The sequence below is a fragment of the Pleurodeles waltl genome, chromosome 7 (genome assembly GCF_031143425.1).
Source record: "Pleurodeles waltl isolate 20211129_DDA chromosome 7, aPleWal1.hap1.20221129, whole genome shotgun sequence".
Taxonomy (NCBI): domain Eukaryota; kingdom Metazoa; phylum Chordata; class Amphibia; order Caudata; family Salamandridae; genus Pleurodeles; species Pleurodeles waltl.
The window spans coordinates 1,283,293,019-1,283,312,738 of NC_090446.1; positions in this window are offsets into that span (position 1 = coordinate 1,283,293,019).

Below are 19,720 nucleotides of genomic sequence, written 5' to 3' on the forward strand. Positions count from 1 at the left end.
AAGTGCGGGTGAGGGATTTGAAGCTCGCAGATGGGGTTGTGAAAGCTGCCATCTTCAGACCCAGTGCTGCCTTCCCTGTTTGCTGTTCAGAGACTGTGATGCTTGAGAGGGGGAGAGGTCCAAGTGGGCGGTAGAGGGCTTCACAGTATTTCGTGAACTAAGTTAAGTTCCACACAGGGATGAAAGGCCTTTGTTTCTCTGCTCTATTATTATGATTGATTATTATGCTTGCACAGTGTTTATAATCTGAAGTATTCAGCTCGTTTATATTTTGCTATCTGAACATCGTAGTGTGAGCCTGCTGCAGTAATTGAAACATGCATTTTGGTGTGCAGTAAATCAAAGCTTATCTGAAGTATTCAACTCATTTATATTTTGCTTCCTGAACATCATAGTGTCAATCAATCAATCAAGGCATTTATAGAGCGCGCTACTCACCCGTGAGGGTCTCAAGGCGCTAGTGTGATGCATTTTGGTTTACAGTTAATCAAAGCTTATATCTGTCAATGAACTCTTTGCTTATATATGCATAGATGCTCTTTGTAGTGTACTCATATATAAATAGATGCTTTTCATTGCTATTCTTATTCTACTATTGTTGATGTGCTAAATGCATACATTTACCTGAAATTCTAGTAAAGCTAAGTTGTATTCATAATTGGCGTGTGGTCCTTCATTGAGCGTCCTTATTGACTTATACCGAACAGGTGTCAACCAATCACCTGGATAAGACAGCAGCTTAGGCTATAATACCTTAGACCTTGCTGTTGAAATTAACTTTTACCTAAAAACACAGCAGCAGTTGTGCAGGATTGACCTGCAGCTGCATCAGTTAATCAATCAGTTTTTGTAAGGCGCGGCTATTCACCTGTGAGGTTCTCAAGGCGCAAGGTGGGGGGTTGGTGGAGCCTCATCCGAAGAGCCACATCTTGAGGTTCTTCCTGAAGATGGTGAGCGATGAACTTTGTCTGAGGTATAGGGACAGGTTGTTCCAGTTCTTTGCTGTGATGTAGGTGAAGGAGCTGCTGCTGCACATTTTAAAGTAGGGCTATTATTAAACACATATCAAGCATAAAGACCTGTAGCTCACATTTGTGACCAACAATGCAAGACACGAAATGCATCCCTGCTCAGCCCCATGTCCAAGACCAAATTAAGAATGGGACATGCCCTCGGCCTCAACGTAGCTTAGAGAAAGCCACTAGACTTAACCCATGACAGGTCCAATTTCATACTTTTCCCCGAAGCAGCACATCGCATTAAAGAAATACTGTATAGCCATGCAAGTAAGCTAATTGTCATATATTTAAGTTATAATAACGCATTGAGAGAAAAGCTGCCTTTGGCCAGCATATACTGAAATTTCAGTGCATGCACAGTCCCCATCTCTTCCTACCCCCTGTCAATGAAAAACCACCTGCTTATGGGCCCAGCAAAATCTTACAGCTACTTCTATCTGGAGCCCTATTTAAGGGTTACAAAGCTGGTTTTGAACAAATTGAACATCTGAAAATAAATACTTTTGGCTTTCAGAAGGTAGGGAGCATGCTGAAGATCCGCAAACAGCGACCGCAGTCCGTGTGCAATGAAAAGGTGGGCTGGCAGCGCAGTCGCCAGGGAAACAGACTAGGTTATTGAAGAGGAGGGAGCTTTTTTGATATAGTGCTATAACTCAAGATGTCTTAGACCGCGTGTTATAACCCAGAGCCGGCTGGGCTTGAGTCTACTTTATTTTACTTTCTCAGCTGACTTTTCTAACTCTGCCAACAGTCCTGCATTTGCGTGATAATTTCTGGCACTTATGGGGATGAGGAGACTTTTTCAATATCTATTATTCGAACACAATATGCATGGCACTTGGCATGGCTAAAACTGTGATCCTGAGTGCTCTGGGCGGCAGACTTGGAAACGTAGCTACCACAATATATTCTGCAACTATTTGGTTGGCCTTTCTTCTTTAGGTATATAATTAATACTCTTAAATGAGAACGAAATGGAAGTAAAAGTAATTGGTGTGAAATGCACTGTTTTTTTTATGTTGTGAAAGTACCGTTGGTTAACGCAATACCTGCATATGTGTGTGTGCGTGTCTAACCAGTCAGTCACAGGACTGAGTTCTGTCTGGCATAGTGAGTAATAGTGACATACATGTATAGTGCTACAAGGTCCCAGCCAGTGATTGAAAGCAAAGTGTGTTGGACTGGCTGCTAGCAACCACCCCAAGCAACATCAATCGCGTGCAAATCAATAAGGACACTCAATAAGGAGCAACACACATGTAACTAATAAAATATGACTTTAATAAGAAGCACATATATTGGCAATGTTGGATACAATTGTAGCAGAATGGCTAACTGTATATGTATATTGCATTGTAAGTACAGTATAGGAAAGGAACAGTCTTGAAATCACAATACATTAAATAAAAAAGCTCAATAATAGTTCTACATGTCAATATATGCCAGGAGAATATGGCCTTTTGACCCCTGGAACTTAACTTTTAACACTGGGAAGCCCACTCTGACCCCTCTCTTTCTCCCTCCGTTGGAACGCTGGGGCAGCGGCTGTGGGCACAACGACAGATCTGCACGACTCCATCTGTGAGCTTACTCAAGTGATCTGCAAACCTCTGTTTATACACTAAAAGTTGGCTTACACAGCAGCATGTTCCTTTCCTGCACCCGTTGTTCTTGTGGTGTTGTCAGTGTTTGCTCTAACTCAGGGGTGTGGAATTTATTAAAATATCTACTTGTCCAGGGGACAGGTTGCTTCTCAAATCTACTTGTCCTGTAAAAAGATCTACTTGTCCCTTTGGTGCCATGTAGTGTGGCGACAAATTATGGCAGCAATCTCATTATGTAAGAGCTCTGATAATAGCCTCTCTGATTATGCCAGGGCTACTACCATAGTAGGGCTTGAATACTTGCAGTTTCAATCCCTAGTGTAGCAATTTCCTTATTTTGCCACCTTTCTGCAGATCTGCATACTGGGGCTGGAGGAAGCAGTAAGCAATAGTTCCAGGGCTGGAATGCCTTTGAGTCTGCAAACCTACTAACCTGCATGTCTTAAAGATTTTCACCAGCTTCTCTCTAATATTTTCCCATAATAAGAAAAGGTTGGACATTTACTCCTGACAATGGCAGAATTAGAACTTCTTCCAGGGTTGGGAAGAAAGTGGCCGGAGGGAAAATGAACTTGCAAATGCTCAATAGATTTTCACATGAGCAAATCTACACATGCGTATTAACCCATGCTAAAATACAGTTCACAAATATTTTATAGGGGTACGACATATACCATGGGTGCACTTTTGTGACTTTCTTTAAGAATTTGGGGCCACATGTAGGTAGGTTCAGATTTGCGACCCGCAAATTGCGAGTCGCAAATCCGAATGTAGGATGGTGTCCCTGACACCATCTGTGATTCACAAGGGCTTCGCAAATGCTCACCTAGTGAAAAATCATGAGGTGGGTCGCAATTTGCGACCCCCTTGCGAATAGCGGCTCTCACAGGGATGGTGGCCTGCTGGAGACAGCAGACCACCATGTCTGTGACTGCTTCCTTAAAGGAAAACGAGATACATTACAAAAACGAAAAATGAAACGTTTTTGTTTCATTTTTTCAGAGCAGGCAGTTTTGCGAAAGTGTTAGCACCCATTTGAAATTGGTGCAAACTGCGATTGGTTTGCGCCCGCGTTCGCGGTCACAAAACAATCCTACATTGCACTGCGAGTCGCAATTAGGAAGGGAACACCCCTTCCTAATTGCGAGTGGCAAACCCGTTATGCGATTCGGTAACCAGGTTACTGAATCGCAAAACTGGGATTGTGCATCGCAATGTGCTTTTTGCACGTCGCAAACAGCAAAAGTCACTGTTTGCGACATGCAAAAAGCTACCTACATGTGGGTCTTGGTCCCTAATTAGGTCTGGTGTTAACAAAGACATTTTGTTTTTATTAAACTTCTATTTCTCTCTCTTTCGGCTGGCTTTACTGTGAGTGATCGCATTCTGCTCTTCCACAAGGAGCATATTGGCACACAAAGTAGTTTTGTTCAGTGTCAGGAACTACAGTGGCAATCAGTGACGTAACAAAACTGGAGGGTGCCCCTTTGCAAAGAACATGGAGGAGCCCCCTCTCCAGACTCACTCAGGGCAGGTGCTGTGCTGAAGGGGCCCCCTGGAGGGCAGCTGCGGGGCCTTTGTTATGCCACTGGTGGCAACGTGTGCTTTTAGAGTTCAAAAACTTGGGGGGGGGGGGGGGGGTGTTTGCCAGTGTTTGTTACAATGTTGAGGGCCTGGTAGCTCCCACAACAATAAAGTGTTACAAAAGCCATGTCAAAACAAGACACGCATTGATGAAACTAAAAGACTTATAAAAATATGTCAGACCAGTTGGCTTTGTCAGTGTTTGTTTATTTTCATGCTTCCCATATTCGTGTTGAAAATGGTTACACTGATTTTCCATTAGAAATATTTTTGGGAAATACTAGCATGCATCAACACATTTTACTAAATGACACTTCATTTGCATCTAATCAGAGAGCATTCTGGGAGCATTATACTTAGCCTCATAGCCTAAACTTTTCAAACATGTGTATACACGTTTTTTTTTTTTTTGTACTGGAACCAACGTCAGTAGTGAAGTGTGACCTTAAAACATTTATTTACAGCACTCACCCTAATAATGAAGGCTTTCAAATAATGAACCATAAATACAAGTTCGAACAGCATTATTTTTTGGAAACACATTACCTCAACTGCAGAGAGTTCCACTCTCTGTAAACAGGCAGCCAAAGGGTTTGTGCTGCAGAGGGTTGGGCCTACTTGTCCCAAGGACAAAGTAAACATAAAAACTTGTTGCCCTTGACCCCAAACAAGGTGTCCCGGGCGTCGGGCGATAGGAATTCCACATCCCTGTAACTCATTATTCTTTCAACTCCTCCAGCTGCATTTTGCACCTTTCTGTCACTAGTGCCATTCAGTCATCCTCCCATGGCTTTCAAATGCTCCTAAGCTCATTCAGGGTCAATACAACCTCAACAGTATGTCTCCCATGATCCACATTCCAAGGTCTGGTACCGTAAATACAGCATGTTTGCAGAGAGTTGCGTCTATGTTACAGGCCTAGAAAAATCATAAAAATGTTACTAGACCTGCAGTTCGAGTATCTTGAATAATCTACTGGCCATAACTGTAACGTACTTGACCCGTAAACTGATCTCAAATTGGGTGTTTCTAGTCAAATATTTTAGTTTATAGTGTTGCCTTTTTCTTCAGTGTCATGCATGAGTGTATCTTCAAATATGTGAACTCAGTGTTTCTGCTGTACAAAAAAAGTTTTTTGTTTGATTTAATAGACTAAATGTTTGCTCCATTTACAAAAAGAATCTAGCCCACATATAGGGAATACATGATTCATTACGTGCCTCTTAGTTTACCAATAGCATTGCCGATGAGGGCAGGAGTGTTTCTCAGTTTATGGTTAAACACTCACTTTTAATAAATACATTACTAGTGCATGATGTGGTTGCACACTTTCATTTACAGACTGTACATTTCCAAGAAATGTACAAAAACCTCCCCAGTAACTTGTAGCTGTATTGATAAATCTATATAATGTATTAACAATCTGTGAAAATTAAGTTTCAGAAAACATATTTATTCTTTGCACATAACCAAGCAAAGTGTTCTGATTTGTTTTCATCCTATTAAAATATTTTTTTTCATCACACAGAAGTACAAACAGTGAGCTGCCACAACTACTGAAATATATTTTGGAAATGTTTGTGCAGTTGACTTGGCTATTTATATGTTGTGTGTTAGGAAAAACCTGACAAAATCCTGGATGAGAAGGAAATTGCTTGTAAGACAAACTGACTTTTGACCTCTATCTCTGAACACGGAACAAATGTGACAAAAACAAAATTTAAATGCATCTTTTTTGCTCCTCCACTTTCTGACTGAACAGAACACCTGTTCTTTGTCAACTCGCCAGAAGGGGTAAGTAGGTCCTAAAAATAGCTCAAACTGATAAAATATGACTCGCCATAGCGAGTAGATTTTTCGAGACCTGTCTTCTACTATCTCAGCATGGTACATTGGTTTTATGCATGCATTTTCACTCATCAACACTGCCTAACCTAATTAGCCCTTTCACATCACAATGTCTTCTGCACTCTACGCATATACTGCACACACTGCGCATATGCCAGGAATTGTTTTAAAATTATATCACTCACAGTATAAGATAAGCTGCCAATTAAATGTTCGAAAAGGTTGTTTAGGATTAAAAAATATATGTGTGTGTATGTATCTTACTGGCAGTAGGTAGTTATAGTTAGTACCTAGTTTCTATAGGAAAAGCATTTTTTGTTTTGCCTATAACTTTGGCACTGTTTGACAAATCATCACAAAACGTTCAAAATTAGTACACCAGTCACTTTAGCTGCTATGTGGAAAGGTTTGGGGTGATTTGTAAAACTGGGGGACGATAAAATTTGGCAGAGAGCTAGCTTTTGGTCCAGAATAAGCCCTTTTTGTTATTTAGTGTAAATCTGTTCAGTAGTTTTGAAGTTAGTAAAGGAAAAAGAAATGTGTATATCTAGGGATGCGGATCCATGGGTACCCGCTGATCCGAAGCCCGGGGGGTGTGGTGGAACTCACCCACTCTCTCACACCATAACCCTTCATGGTTGGGTGCATGTTGGGGTGTTGGCCGCAGGTCAGGCCCAGCGGCCCACACCCACCATGCACTGCTGAAGTCGTGATTGTATTAATATACTGTATTTATATATAACTTTAGGCAAAAAAAAAATCCTATCTAAATTTGTCAATATATTAAGTCATGCATTATCCTATTGGATATTTACGGTATTATTTTATCTGCACACAGCTTACTGACCAAGAGTCTGTTCTGCTTTACTGCTGACTGAGCTAAAATACACACACTGAGAGGAGTCGAAAAGATTCTCTTGAATGCACTGCTTAATCTGAAGAAGACCTTTAATATATCTTTTTGCAAGGCTCGTGAAGGAAGCCCTGTATAGCTGAAAGTGTACTTTTAAAATGTGCAGCAATGAAGTAAGACCATGTACAAAGAATCTTTATTCTATAAACAGCAAATATATGCATGCAAGGATACAAACACCTATATTGATACATGTGTATATATATTCATACACCATGCAAAGCAAATCATTTATAAAAATGCATCACAGTGGGGCCTGTCTGGTGCTTCATCTTTCTCCTGCCAGCAAGTTGTTGACGCCGGTTGGACCGCAACGAGAAAGAGAGATCTCTACCCTCAGGGGAAATATATCAGGCATTCAACGTCTAAATCCTGATTGAGGTCTCTGAATCTCCCATTGTCGACCTGGGTCTCTTATATATATTAAACAATGAGGAAGGAGCTTTCTGGAAAAACCCCTCCCGCTGGGGAAGAAGTATTAAAAAATGCTTGCTATTTTAGGTGAGCTTTGAAAGAAACATGTCGGAACTTGGCCAAAATCCCAAGGTGTCTTTCCCAAAACGAAACCGTTCCCTGCTGTACCATAAACATCAGTCCAGTACATTCTTATCTTGCTAACTGACTCCTCCACGTTATGTCCTAGCCCTTCGATGAGAAAAGAACATGCAGAATAGAAACCACATTGCATAACATGTTTTGTACAGAAAACTACTTGCACCTTTAACGTGGCAGTGCAGCTAAGGCTAAACTGAATACAAAAAGGAGTCTGTAACTGGTGACCACTAATGTGACAGTGGAAAGCTAAGCCAAGTGCAAAGTGGTGCGATACGAAGTCAGTGGTCAAAACACAAATATCACTACAGAGGCACACACCATCAGTGATGGTTCCAAGTGACTCCCCTTTACGCCACATAATTCAATTGTGTCAATTATTGTTGTAATTCTTTGGTACATTAGAATAAAACTATACATGCAGAGTTATGTTTTAGCTCCTAAAGAATTCACATAAAATATTGAACCTCGATTCTTTCACTTCCAGGTGCTTCCATCTTTTCCTTCTGTCCTGATGATGACCCTTATTTAAATAATCTTTTTGAGAGGTCGAAAGTTGACAACTATTTCAGTGGACTGTTTTTAATTGATTTAGGATAGCAACACTTCTACACTGAGTGTTGTACAACATCAATTTAGCCTTATCAGTCACTTTTATATATTCGCTTTTTGTATGGCACTTGCACACTTTATACTCACCTTTTCACTTGCACTGCACCACAACACTATTTGGAGCACTCTATTTCTCAATTGGTTTGTCAAAATAAATATAAGACATTCTTTAAATTGTAATTTTGGGAATATATTGACTACATTTTGTTTCTATCCAAGGTTAAACCACCATGTTCTTTTATATATAGCCACGGAAATTGAGGCTTACACTTCCTCCATAGGGATCTTTTGTTCTGTTACTAATTGAGATTGCAACCTAGTTATAGTCAACAAATGAATCACAGCCCACATCACATGTTGTAGTGCTCTCTCTGTTTTACTATATATATATATATTTACTGTAAGCATATACATGTCATATTTAGGCAGCACAATTTTCCCTTTTTTACTTTTATTCTTTTGATTCATGTTATAAATGCTAGCAAAAATACATCAAAATATTGTACCAAGTACAACATAGGTCAGAACTATTGGTTTTGCCAATTTGCTTCTTTAGCTGTCTGTCCCTTCCTTTGGTGCGCGCTACATGAGGCTTCCCTGACTCCTTTCTTTTCAGCTACAGTCACCACCAGTTTGGCAATAAGCATTCAGGAATTGTTTTTTTTTTAAACCAAAAGTAGGGCAACTGCTGTTGTATAATTAAAAAAGGATTGGGAAATGAAATTCACAGTATACCTCCCTCTTTGACCATAGAGTATTCTGTACCTGTCGGTGTAAATAAATGCAATTATTTGAAAGCTAAGAAGGAAATTTTGGGAAAAAAACAATAGATTTTAATTTTCTTATTGTTTTGAAAAGGAGGGTTTAAGTAGGAACCAGCTGATGTAACCTCTTTAGTTTAAAACAGTGGTAATAAATGGCATAATATACTCTTCAGATATGCATATATGGTTTATGCCGTGACAGTCTTTCATGTGTATTTGTTTTAACAAAGGGTATTTACTCAAAACCAGGATGCAAGAGGTTAACTTTGTGCAGCATGGTAAAATCACACAGAAGAGGTTTCCTAACTATAATAAGAGGTGTTTCTTTGTAATTGTTACTTTCAAAGTTTGAGGCAGTAAATGTATTTTTCTTTTGTCACTTTTGCTGTAGTGTGGTAATCAATTCAACTTTGGCCTTTGCACTATAGTAATAGTAGTAATAAATGTGTGAATACACATTTATTAGTATAGTTGCACTAAATAACTTGTTTATTGGACCACATTTATATGCTGCACACATGTGTGTATATATATATATATATATATATATTCACTGAAAAAAACAAAGGTTTCAGGGAGGTTATAGTTAGGAAAAAGAATTAAAAAAAACCTTAGGAATTCACTGAAAAAGCAAACATTACACGGACGTTATAGTTAGGAAATAGAATTTCAAAAACATCAGGAATTCAGTGAAAAAGCAAACATTACAGAGACATTATAGTTAGGTCCGGTGGGAGCCGTGGTACAGTGTGATCATGCATGCATCAGCAAGTGAAGCTTGAGTGGTCTTGCAGTACCAATGTGGGAGCTTCAGCTAATGTACAGCAGGAGTAACAGGGTACTCTGAAAAGAAAAATGTGGTGTGGGAGTCTGTAGGCGGTTGCTCTACCATGCAGGTTGGCCACAAGACTGCGCAAGCTTTACTTCATGGCTTGGGGTTGGCCACAGGCCAGGCCTTGCGGCCAACCCCACTCTATACATGGCTAATGTTGTGCGCAGGGGAGGCTGGCCACAGAGCTTGGTGCTAGGTCCTGCAACCAACCCCTTGCCATGCAGTGCCTAAAGTTATGCTCATTGAGAAAGTTTGGTGAATATGAACAAAAACCCCAGAAATTCACTGAACAAAAAAATACAAAGTTTAAAGTATAAAGTATTATTGTAAAGTATAGTGATAAGATCTTACTTTATGTTTAAGAAAAAAAAAAAAAATTCACTGAACAATACCAAAAGTTAAAGTGATGATATAGGTAATACAATTTTAGATTACATTTAAAAGAAACCTAGATATTTATTGAAAAATCAAAGGTTAAAGTGACATTATTGTCTTGTAATACTTAAAAAAAAAAAAACGAAACACTGAAATTCACCAGTTATACTTTAGTGAGTTAACTATAACTTGCATCTCCCATTACGCACTGCTTCTGACCTCCCGTATACATCACTTATGACATGTTAAATGACGCCATTGATTACATTACTGATGAAATCACTAGTGACATCAGTAAATCTACTGCTCAAAAATAGAAACAGTGTAGAACTAGAAACAAGTCTCATTCCATATTGGTAAAAGCTATACGATGCACAGTTTATCTACCGCTGAAGTATTAAGTTCAAGCGATACTTTATTATTGCAAGGTAATGTCTGAGCGCAACCACTGTGAGTTTCAGTCATACTTATCAAACAGGCTGTGCCTTAATTCCGAGGCCTTTTACTAAAAATGTGGGAGAAATACTAAATCATCTCCCTCACAATACATTATGTACCTGTGTATGTCTGTATATGCTGGCACTCAAGAGTTGTCATGTAGTGCTATAGACAATTTCTATAAAGACTAGATATAAAGTGGAGATTTGTATTTTCAAAGGTTCAGTGAAAATTATGAGATGTACATTGTTGTAGAATGTGTAATGTATGGGTGACTAACTTACAGACATTTCAAGTCTGCTATGTTTGCAAGCATTGTAAAAGGGTGCACACCATTCTACTTATTTCAAGGACATGCATTGGGTACTTTTACATATTAAGGAGAGTGCTTATAGAGCCTGTAGTGTATGCCTCATAATTGGCTAATGTGTAGAAATGAAGTTAATGAATTAAAATTCTTTGTTATATTTGGTATTTAACAGACACATCTCATTAAGGTAAATAATATCCAAATGCTGTTTTTGAATGATATTCAAGGTTTAATAAGTTGCTGATGGCATTAGTGACTACAGAGCCATTACATTTCTTTATGCACCTTAATACTAGTAAAGAATAGCATAATATCTACTTAATGTGGGTGATTTCACATATGTGCTTCATGTTCTGCTTGTTGCGAAAGGATACAGCCAGGAGTACTACAGATGTTACAGAAAATAGGTCTACTTGTATCCTGCTGAATATCTTCCAGTATGAAAAGCTCATAGCAAATGTCATATCCATTGGATGATGTAGTCAGTGATGACATCAATGATGACATTTGTGATGTCATAAGGGGTGTCATCAATGATGTCATTTAATACATTATGAATGATGGAATATGTCAAATGCAGTGCATGGTGAGGGCGCAAGTAGGCTCAGCAAGGTATAATGGGTGGTTTTCAGTGTTTTTGGTTTTTAAATGTTACTATTTACCAGACCTAACTATAATGGCACTTTAACCTTTGTTTTGCCAGTAAATATAAATATATGGAATAAAGTACTTTCTGTGGTATAAGGATAATACAAAAACTAAGGAGTTGTTTGACCCCAGAGAGAAATGAGGTCCAAGGCTGAGTTCCTTTATAAGGTTATGGAGATCCAAGATGACCTTCAATATCCTTATTATGTATGACAGGTGGTCATTTATTCTGTATAATCAGGGGTGTGGAATTTATTAAAATATCTACTTGTCCAGGGGACAGGTTGCTTCTCAAATCTACTTGTCCTGTAAAAAGATCTACTTGTCCCTTTGGTGCCATGTAGTGTGGCGACAAATTATGGCAGCAATCTCATTATGTAAGAGCTCTGATAATAGCCTCTCTGATTATGCCAGGGCTACTACCATAGTAGGGCTTGAATACTTGCAGTTTCAATCCCTAGTGTAGCAATTTCCTTATTTTGCCACCTTTCTGCAGATCTGCATACTGGGGCTGGAGGAAGCAGTAAGCAATAGTTCCAGGGCTGGAATGCCTTTGAGTCTGCAAACCTACTAACCTGCATGTCTTAAAGATTTTCACCAGCTTCTCTCTAATATTTTCCCATAATAAGAAAAGGTTGGACATTTACTCCTGACAATGGCAGAATTAGAACTTCTTCCAGGGTTGGGAAGAAAGTGGCCGGAGGGAAAATGAACTTGCAAATGCTCAATAGATTTTCACATGAGCAAATCTACACATGCGTATTAACCCATGCTAAAATACAGTTCACAAATATTTTATAGGGGTACGACATATACCATGGGTGCACTTTTGTGACTTTCTTTAAGAATTTGGGGCCACATGTAGGTAGGTTCAGATTTGCGACCCGCAAATTGCGAGTCGCAAATCCGAATGTAGGATGGTGTCCCTGACACCATCTGTGATTCACAAGGGCTTCGCAAATGCTCACCTAGTGAAAAATCATGAGGTGGGTCGCAATTTGCGACCCCCTTGCGAATAGCGGCTCTCACAGGGATGGTGGCCTGCTGGAGACAGCAGACCACCATGTCTGTGACTGCTTCCTTAAAGGAAAACGAGATACATTACAAAAACGAAAAATGAAACGTTTTTGTTTCATTTTTTCAGAGCAGGCAGTTTTGCGAAAGTGTTAGCACCCATTTGAAATTGGTGCAAACTGCGATTGGTTTGCGCCCGCGTTCGCGGTCACAAAACAATCCTACATTGCACTGCGAGTCGCAATTAGGAAGGGAACACCCCTTCCTAATTGCGAGTGGCAAACCCGTTATGCGATTCGGTAACCAGGTTACTGAATCGCAAAACTGGGATTGTGCATCGCAATGTGCTTTTTGCACGTCGCAAACAGCAAAAGTCACTGTTTGCGACATGCAAAAAGCTACCTACATGTGGGTCTTGGTCCCTAATTAGGTCTGGTGTTAACAAAGACATTTTGTTTTTATTAAACTTCTATTTCTCTCTCTTTCGGCTGGCTTTACTGTGAGTGATCGCATTCTGCTCTTCCACAAGGAGCATATTGGCACACAAAGTAGTTTTGTTCAGTGTCAGGAACTACAGTGGCAATCAGTGACGTAACAAAACTGGAGGGTGCCCCTTTGCAAAGAACATGGAGGAGCCCCCTCTCCAGACTCACTCAGGGCAGGTGCTGTGCTGAAGGGGCCCCCTGGAGGGCAGCTGCGGGGCCTTTGTTATGCCACTGGTGGCAACGTGTGCTTTTAGAGTTCAAAAACTTGGGGGGGGGGGGGGGGGGGTGTTTGCCAGTGTTTGTTACAATGTTGAGGGCCTGGTAGCTCCCACAACAATAAAGTGTTACAAAAGCCATGTCAAAACAAGACACGCATTGATGAAACTAAAAGACTTATAAAAATATGTCAGACCAGTTGGCTTTGTCAGTGTTTGTTTATTTTCATGCTTCCCATATTCGTGTTGAAAATGGTTACACTGATTTTCCATTAGAAATATTTTTGGGAAATACTAGCATGCATCAACACATTTTACTAAATGACACTTCATTTGCATCTAATCAGAGAGCATTCTGGGAGCATTATACTTAGCCTCATAGCCTAAACTTTTCAAACATGTGTATACACGTTTTTTTTTTTTTTGTACTGGAACCAACGTCAGTAGTGAAGTGTGACCTTAAAACATTTATTTACAGCACTCACCCTAATAATGAAGGCTTTCAAATAATGAACCATAAATACAAGTTCGAACAGCATTATTTTTTGGAAACACATTACCTCAACTGCAGAGAGTTCCACTCTCTGTAAACAGGCAGCCAAAGGGTTTGTGCTGCAGAGGGTTGGGCCTACTTGTCCCAAGGACAAAGTAAACATAAAAACTTGTTGCCCTTGACCCCAAACAAGGTGTCCCGGGCGTCGGGCGATAGGAATTCCACATCCCTGATAATACACACTCCCATCATCTCCTTTCCCACAAGCCACTGAAATCCCCAGTGCGTAAATTTTTCATATGAAAGAGAGTGTATGGTTGCAAAAAAGAAGAATAAAAATAGGATCACTAGTGCAAAATTAAATACATCAAAAAAGCTGTTAAATATTTGTTGCAAAAGGATATCAGAATCAGTTTAATTCACAACAATTTTTTTTTTTTTATTTTGTTAGAAAAGGTGCTGTAGCTTGGTATGTTTATAAACATGCAGAAAAATTCTAACCTTTGTAGAATTATCTGAGGAGTGCAAAAAAATAACATAAAGAGGATGGAAGCAACAATACTATATTCAGAGGACCCAAGTTTTCGTCAAGACATTGCTTACATTTCCACAGCACAACATGAAAACAACAAATCGCTTCTTATGTTGTTGCACAAGTGATGCGAACTGGAACTGCCTTTACTAATATAGCAGCACAGGAGTTTGTTGAAAAGTTGCATCAGTTATCTAGAATATAGCTTGATCAACATCACGGTATATGAGCAAGGGACAAATTAATATTGGTTTCGAAGACCTGGAGAACTGAAATGTATGCTCAGAAATTTAGGAACACCTACTTGGTTTATTACTTTAAGTTGTGCTGAGTATCTATGACTTGCATAAATTTCTACTTGAAGCAAATGCTAACGTTCCAGATATTAAGCGCAAAGCACCCGCTGAAATATGTTCTTTGGATTCTGCCAATGTCTGCAGATATTTCAACCACAGATTTCAAGATATGCTTCAATACGTAACAAACACTATACAGCCCATTGGAAAGGTACTTGATTTCATTTGGAGAAAGCAGTATCAAGCAAGAGGTGCATACACATTCACATGCTTCTGTGGATTAAAAATGTACCGAGGTTTGGATACGACTCTGATAAAGACATTCTATATTTCATTGAATGTTATGTCACTTGCCCCATCCCAAGAAAGAGCAAAACAAGAAATGTTTTAAGCACATGTTATGGTTCAAATGACATAAGTGTGGTAAATACCATTTAAGAAAATATTGCAAATCAGAACATTACTGTAAATGTCGCTTTGGATTTCCAAAACCATTTCTACAGAAATGAAGAGTGGACAATGTCATGTCATCTGCAAGACATGCAGTTACTGGCAAATCACCCAAAATACTTAGGGGGTCATTATGAGTCGTACTCATACCCCCTGCTTCACCGCCAGTGTGGCGAAACCCCACCTGCCCTATTATGATTTTCCCGCTGGCCCAGCGGGAAACAGGGCCTTCACATTGACTCCGGCTCCTAATGGAGCCGGAGTCAATGTGACAGTGCGGCGGGTGCAGCAGCACCCGTCGCGCATTGCATTGCATTCGGGCAGTGAAATGCGCGACGGGTGCTGCTGCACCCTTGGCACAGTCACATTGATGCCAGCTCCAGTAGGAGCCGGCGTCAATGTGAAGGCCCTGTTTCCCGCTGGGCCAGCAGGCAGAAACACTGTTTCCGCCCGCCGGCCCAGCGGGAAAATCATAATAGGGCCAGTGGGGTTTCGCCCGCTTTACGGGCAATGAAATGCACAACAGGGCTGTGCATGGGGACCCCTGCACTGTCCATGCCAAGTGCATGGGCAGTGCAGGGGACACAGAGTCACCCATTCCGCCAGCCTTTCCCTGGCAGTGTAAACCACCCAGAAAAGGCTGGCGGAATGGGAATCGTAATCCGCAGAGCAGTGCTGCTTGCAGTGCTGCCCTGTCTGGTTTGAAATGCCCCCACCGCCAGGTTGCCTGGTGGCGGCAGGCTGGCGGTGGCGGTGTTTCCACTGTGGCATCTCTGCCACGGTCATATTATGGCGGGTGGACCGCCACTTCTGCGGTGGTCCGCCTACCACATTGAGTCTGGCGGTCCATGGACCACCAGACTCATAATGAGTCCCTTAGTCTTAGAAGACCACAAGCATCCCAAAACATCAATGACTACAACTCTATAAATCTACATATATGGGATGCTAACATGGGTATACAATCTGTTGCAGGTAACGCTACAGCAGTTGCACGTTATATTATTTACTACGTTACAAAAGCAGAAAAAAACTTACATGAGGGAATTTTGGGAAGAAATATCTGCTGAGCAATTTTTAAGTAAAAGATTATTCCGATTTATCCATCAAATGCTAGCTCAACAAGAGGTCAGTAGTTATGAAGCATGTGACCATTTGAGTTCCTGAGGCTTATATGGTAAATCCTGGGCAATCATGTGGCTTATCTTAGATTGTCATCTTCATGCCGAAGAGTTCTCAAAAGCCTCCCTGAAATTAAGCACCTTGAACAATTTGATACCTCTGATAAAGATATTTTGAAACCTTGTATGGTGGGCACATTTTACTGAATCAGAAGTCCTTTGTTTGAAACCTCTAGTTCTATGGAGTTGCTGAGTTCTATACACATCACAATAATATAGCAGAAAATTATTTTGTGTTCAAGGAACCAATGCATGTTTAATACATCATTCAAAACCTACTCTTACTAATTGTCACAAACTGAGTTGTGACACAGGAGAAAAAATTATTATACAATTTAGCACTTCTACAACTATTTAAACCATGGTGGAAAGAAGAGGACATTATAGGACCCTTTGATTCCTATCATGATGCATTCCAGCTGTATAAAAATGAAATTGCAATACCTCAATTTCAGACATGTACAAATGTTGCAACAAGAAATTGACGAAGAAAATACAATTAATGATGAAACAACTAATTATGCTTCCACTTTCAGGACTGCTAACCCACTTGGCCAACCAGTGATTCATAATCAAGTTATGGGTGCCATGAATGAGGTTCAAGTTGTATTACTTAGTTTCCCAATTAAATTCAGAACAGCCACAAATGTACAAAGATATCAAACAGTCAGTTGACCATGAATTTCGCAATAAAATGGAATATGTCCATGTAGTACTTTTGAATCCACATTTCTATATGTAAGCAGGAAAAGTGGAACAGAGACCAGCTTTGTTATTATAGTAATTACTGCTGATGTCCCTAAAGTTACAAATTCAAATTTATCTTGTGCAGTTACTGCTCCAGCTGAATTAGCAGCACATCACATCAAAACAATTACTTTACATAGTAGACTGTTGCTACCTGTGGAACATGGTAACAAATTGAAATGCTTTAAATTGAATACTGTTCATATCAAGAACTTAGCAGAGTGATACAAAAAAAAAAGTTTTGAATATAGATGAAGTCTGCATTAATGTCTGTAGTACTGAGAACATCTTATGAAGTACTCTTTGGTGAGAAACATTACATTGTTTATTGGAGATTTATTACAAGCTATTCCCGTAAAAGGTGACCCACTTTCCCAAAAACGGTTGCAGTGCTAAACACAGAATTATTTTGGGAAGCATATGAAATGGAAAAGTTTGGTTACATTTTATATAGAGAGAACTAAAACTGAATATGAGGCAAGCTAATGATGAAGAATATGCCAAGCTATTACAAGATATTTGCATTGGCATTATTACAAAAGAAGCGGAGATTATGCTAAAGGAACAAATTATAACTACTGTGTTCCCTTACCTTCATTCAGCTGCTGAAGAAATGCGGTATTTTCTTTCTCAGTCACAACCCATTGTTTGTTTAATGCTAAAACTAGAAGAATGTGCTCAAATAGATAATGAAATGCTACATTTAAAAAAATAATATTTTTTACATCTCGTTTGCAAAGAGAGTAGAGAGTCATTGGCTGAACATCTCTGTTAGCAAAAGTTTAACTAACAAATTGCAAAGTATGCGTAAACCTGTCTCATGTACACCAGGATTGGAGAACGAACTACATTTGTGTAAAATCTGTTGTGTTATTTTACATCACCATTTAAATGTAGGAGAGGAACTTGTAAATGGATCATTGGGTTTTGTTGTGGACTGTCTGACACATGCAAATAATGAAGAGATTGAATTTATTATGTGAAATTTGACAACCTTAAACAACACAAAAAAGATCTCTCAAGGTACTGCAAGCATTTTACTTGCCAAAGGTTTGTATATTAGACAAGAACACTTTCCATCTTTATTTGGCTTACTCGTTAATAGTATACAAATCACTAGGGCTGAGTTTGGATTATGAACTAATTAACAATGGATCTACACTAGTCAAAGAGGAAATGACATATGTAGCTCTATCTTATGTTTGAAGAAAATACAGGACTGTATATTATCAATAAATTTTGATGATATGAAAATTCATGCTGACATTACTTGTGTCAAGCAATACATTTGTTTGCGAAGGACGTGCTCCTCATCTTGGTGAATATCCCATTTTTGTTTTACAAAACCTAAGCTATATTTCAAAAGAAAAATTACATCAAACTTCACTTATTATGTGGCGTTGGAGGCGCAGTGGCATGTCCTGTGTATAACCGGGAAGAAGTGTGGCCCAAATACCAAAAGATATGGCTGATATTTGCGGCCGGAGTGGCAAAAAGGAACATAGCATGGGCCTGTGGCACAAACTGTTCTCCAAGAGTGGCAGAGTGGGAGGCAGACCTGGACAGGTGCCGCCGGGCTGAGAAGGTAATCTATCAGTGTTGGGAATGACAAAAGAAGTGGGAAAGAGTATGGGGCCAACATAGTGCATAAAGAGGAAAATAAAGGGGTGCGAAAGAGGGACCATTGTTATGTTCATAAAGAGGTTAAGAGCGTATTTTGAATTGTATCACAATGAGACTGTTACACAAATGCATGTCGTTAATGGCTATTTGGCTTTAAGGGATCTTGAGAACGTGCTGTGCTATTCTCCTCGTAACGCCAGTCGAGATATTGATTGTTTGAACCTGGCAGTGTATGCTGAACAACTGTTTAATAAAAAGATTGAAAAATAAACCTATGGAAATTACAGGATTTTCGATCAATAACCACAATAGCTTTAATTGCTACAGGAATGTCATTGTCAATCTACCTTTATATTTACAGTCACTAAAATAACTAATAAAGCAATATTTACATCATCCTTTCTGCAAGAGCATGACAAATCTTCATCAACAAATTGTCTCATGGAACCACACATGCCACTCTACAAGTGTTATTAGAGATATGGTAGATATGTGTAGAGGTGATGTTCAGTTTTCTATTAGTGAACAGCAGGATTCTCAGGAATTTTGTAAGGCTGTTCTACAAAAAATAGCTAACAAGTCTCACACAAATTCCTACCTCTTTGATGTCAGCTAATCTTGGAAACATGAATGCTCCCAAAGTTTTCATTCAACATCTTTAACAGATGTTGAAAGATTTGTATATAAACAATGTAGACTGTAGATCAATTCCATTTACAAATCTAATCTCTAAAGCTATGCAATCAAACTTTTGTCCAAACTGTAAGTCTCAACTTCTTGCAACTCTTCATTTAACTATGGTGACAACATATCACAGTTTAGTGATTCAAAGGTGCACTTTGAATAACAGAAAAATAAATACATGTATTTCAAACTTTCACAGATTTCTATTTCTGACCAAACCTTTATTAGTACTGTTAAAATGTTCCATTGTGGAGAGACCGAACCATACCATCTACTTAAAAAGGTACAGGTTGGATAGAATGTGATAACACCCTTACTTTTGAACACAGGCTGCCAAAAACATTACAAGACAGTTACCTCTTAATTTTACATCCTTAATTCTGTACATATTGATTTTAGATTTTAACTTCTATCATTCAGTGATATATCATTATGTGCCTCACACAGTTAATGACATGTAAATAAATTTACTCTCATTATTGCTGTGTTGTATGGTTTTGC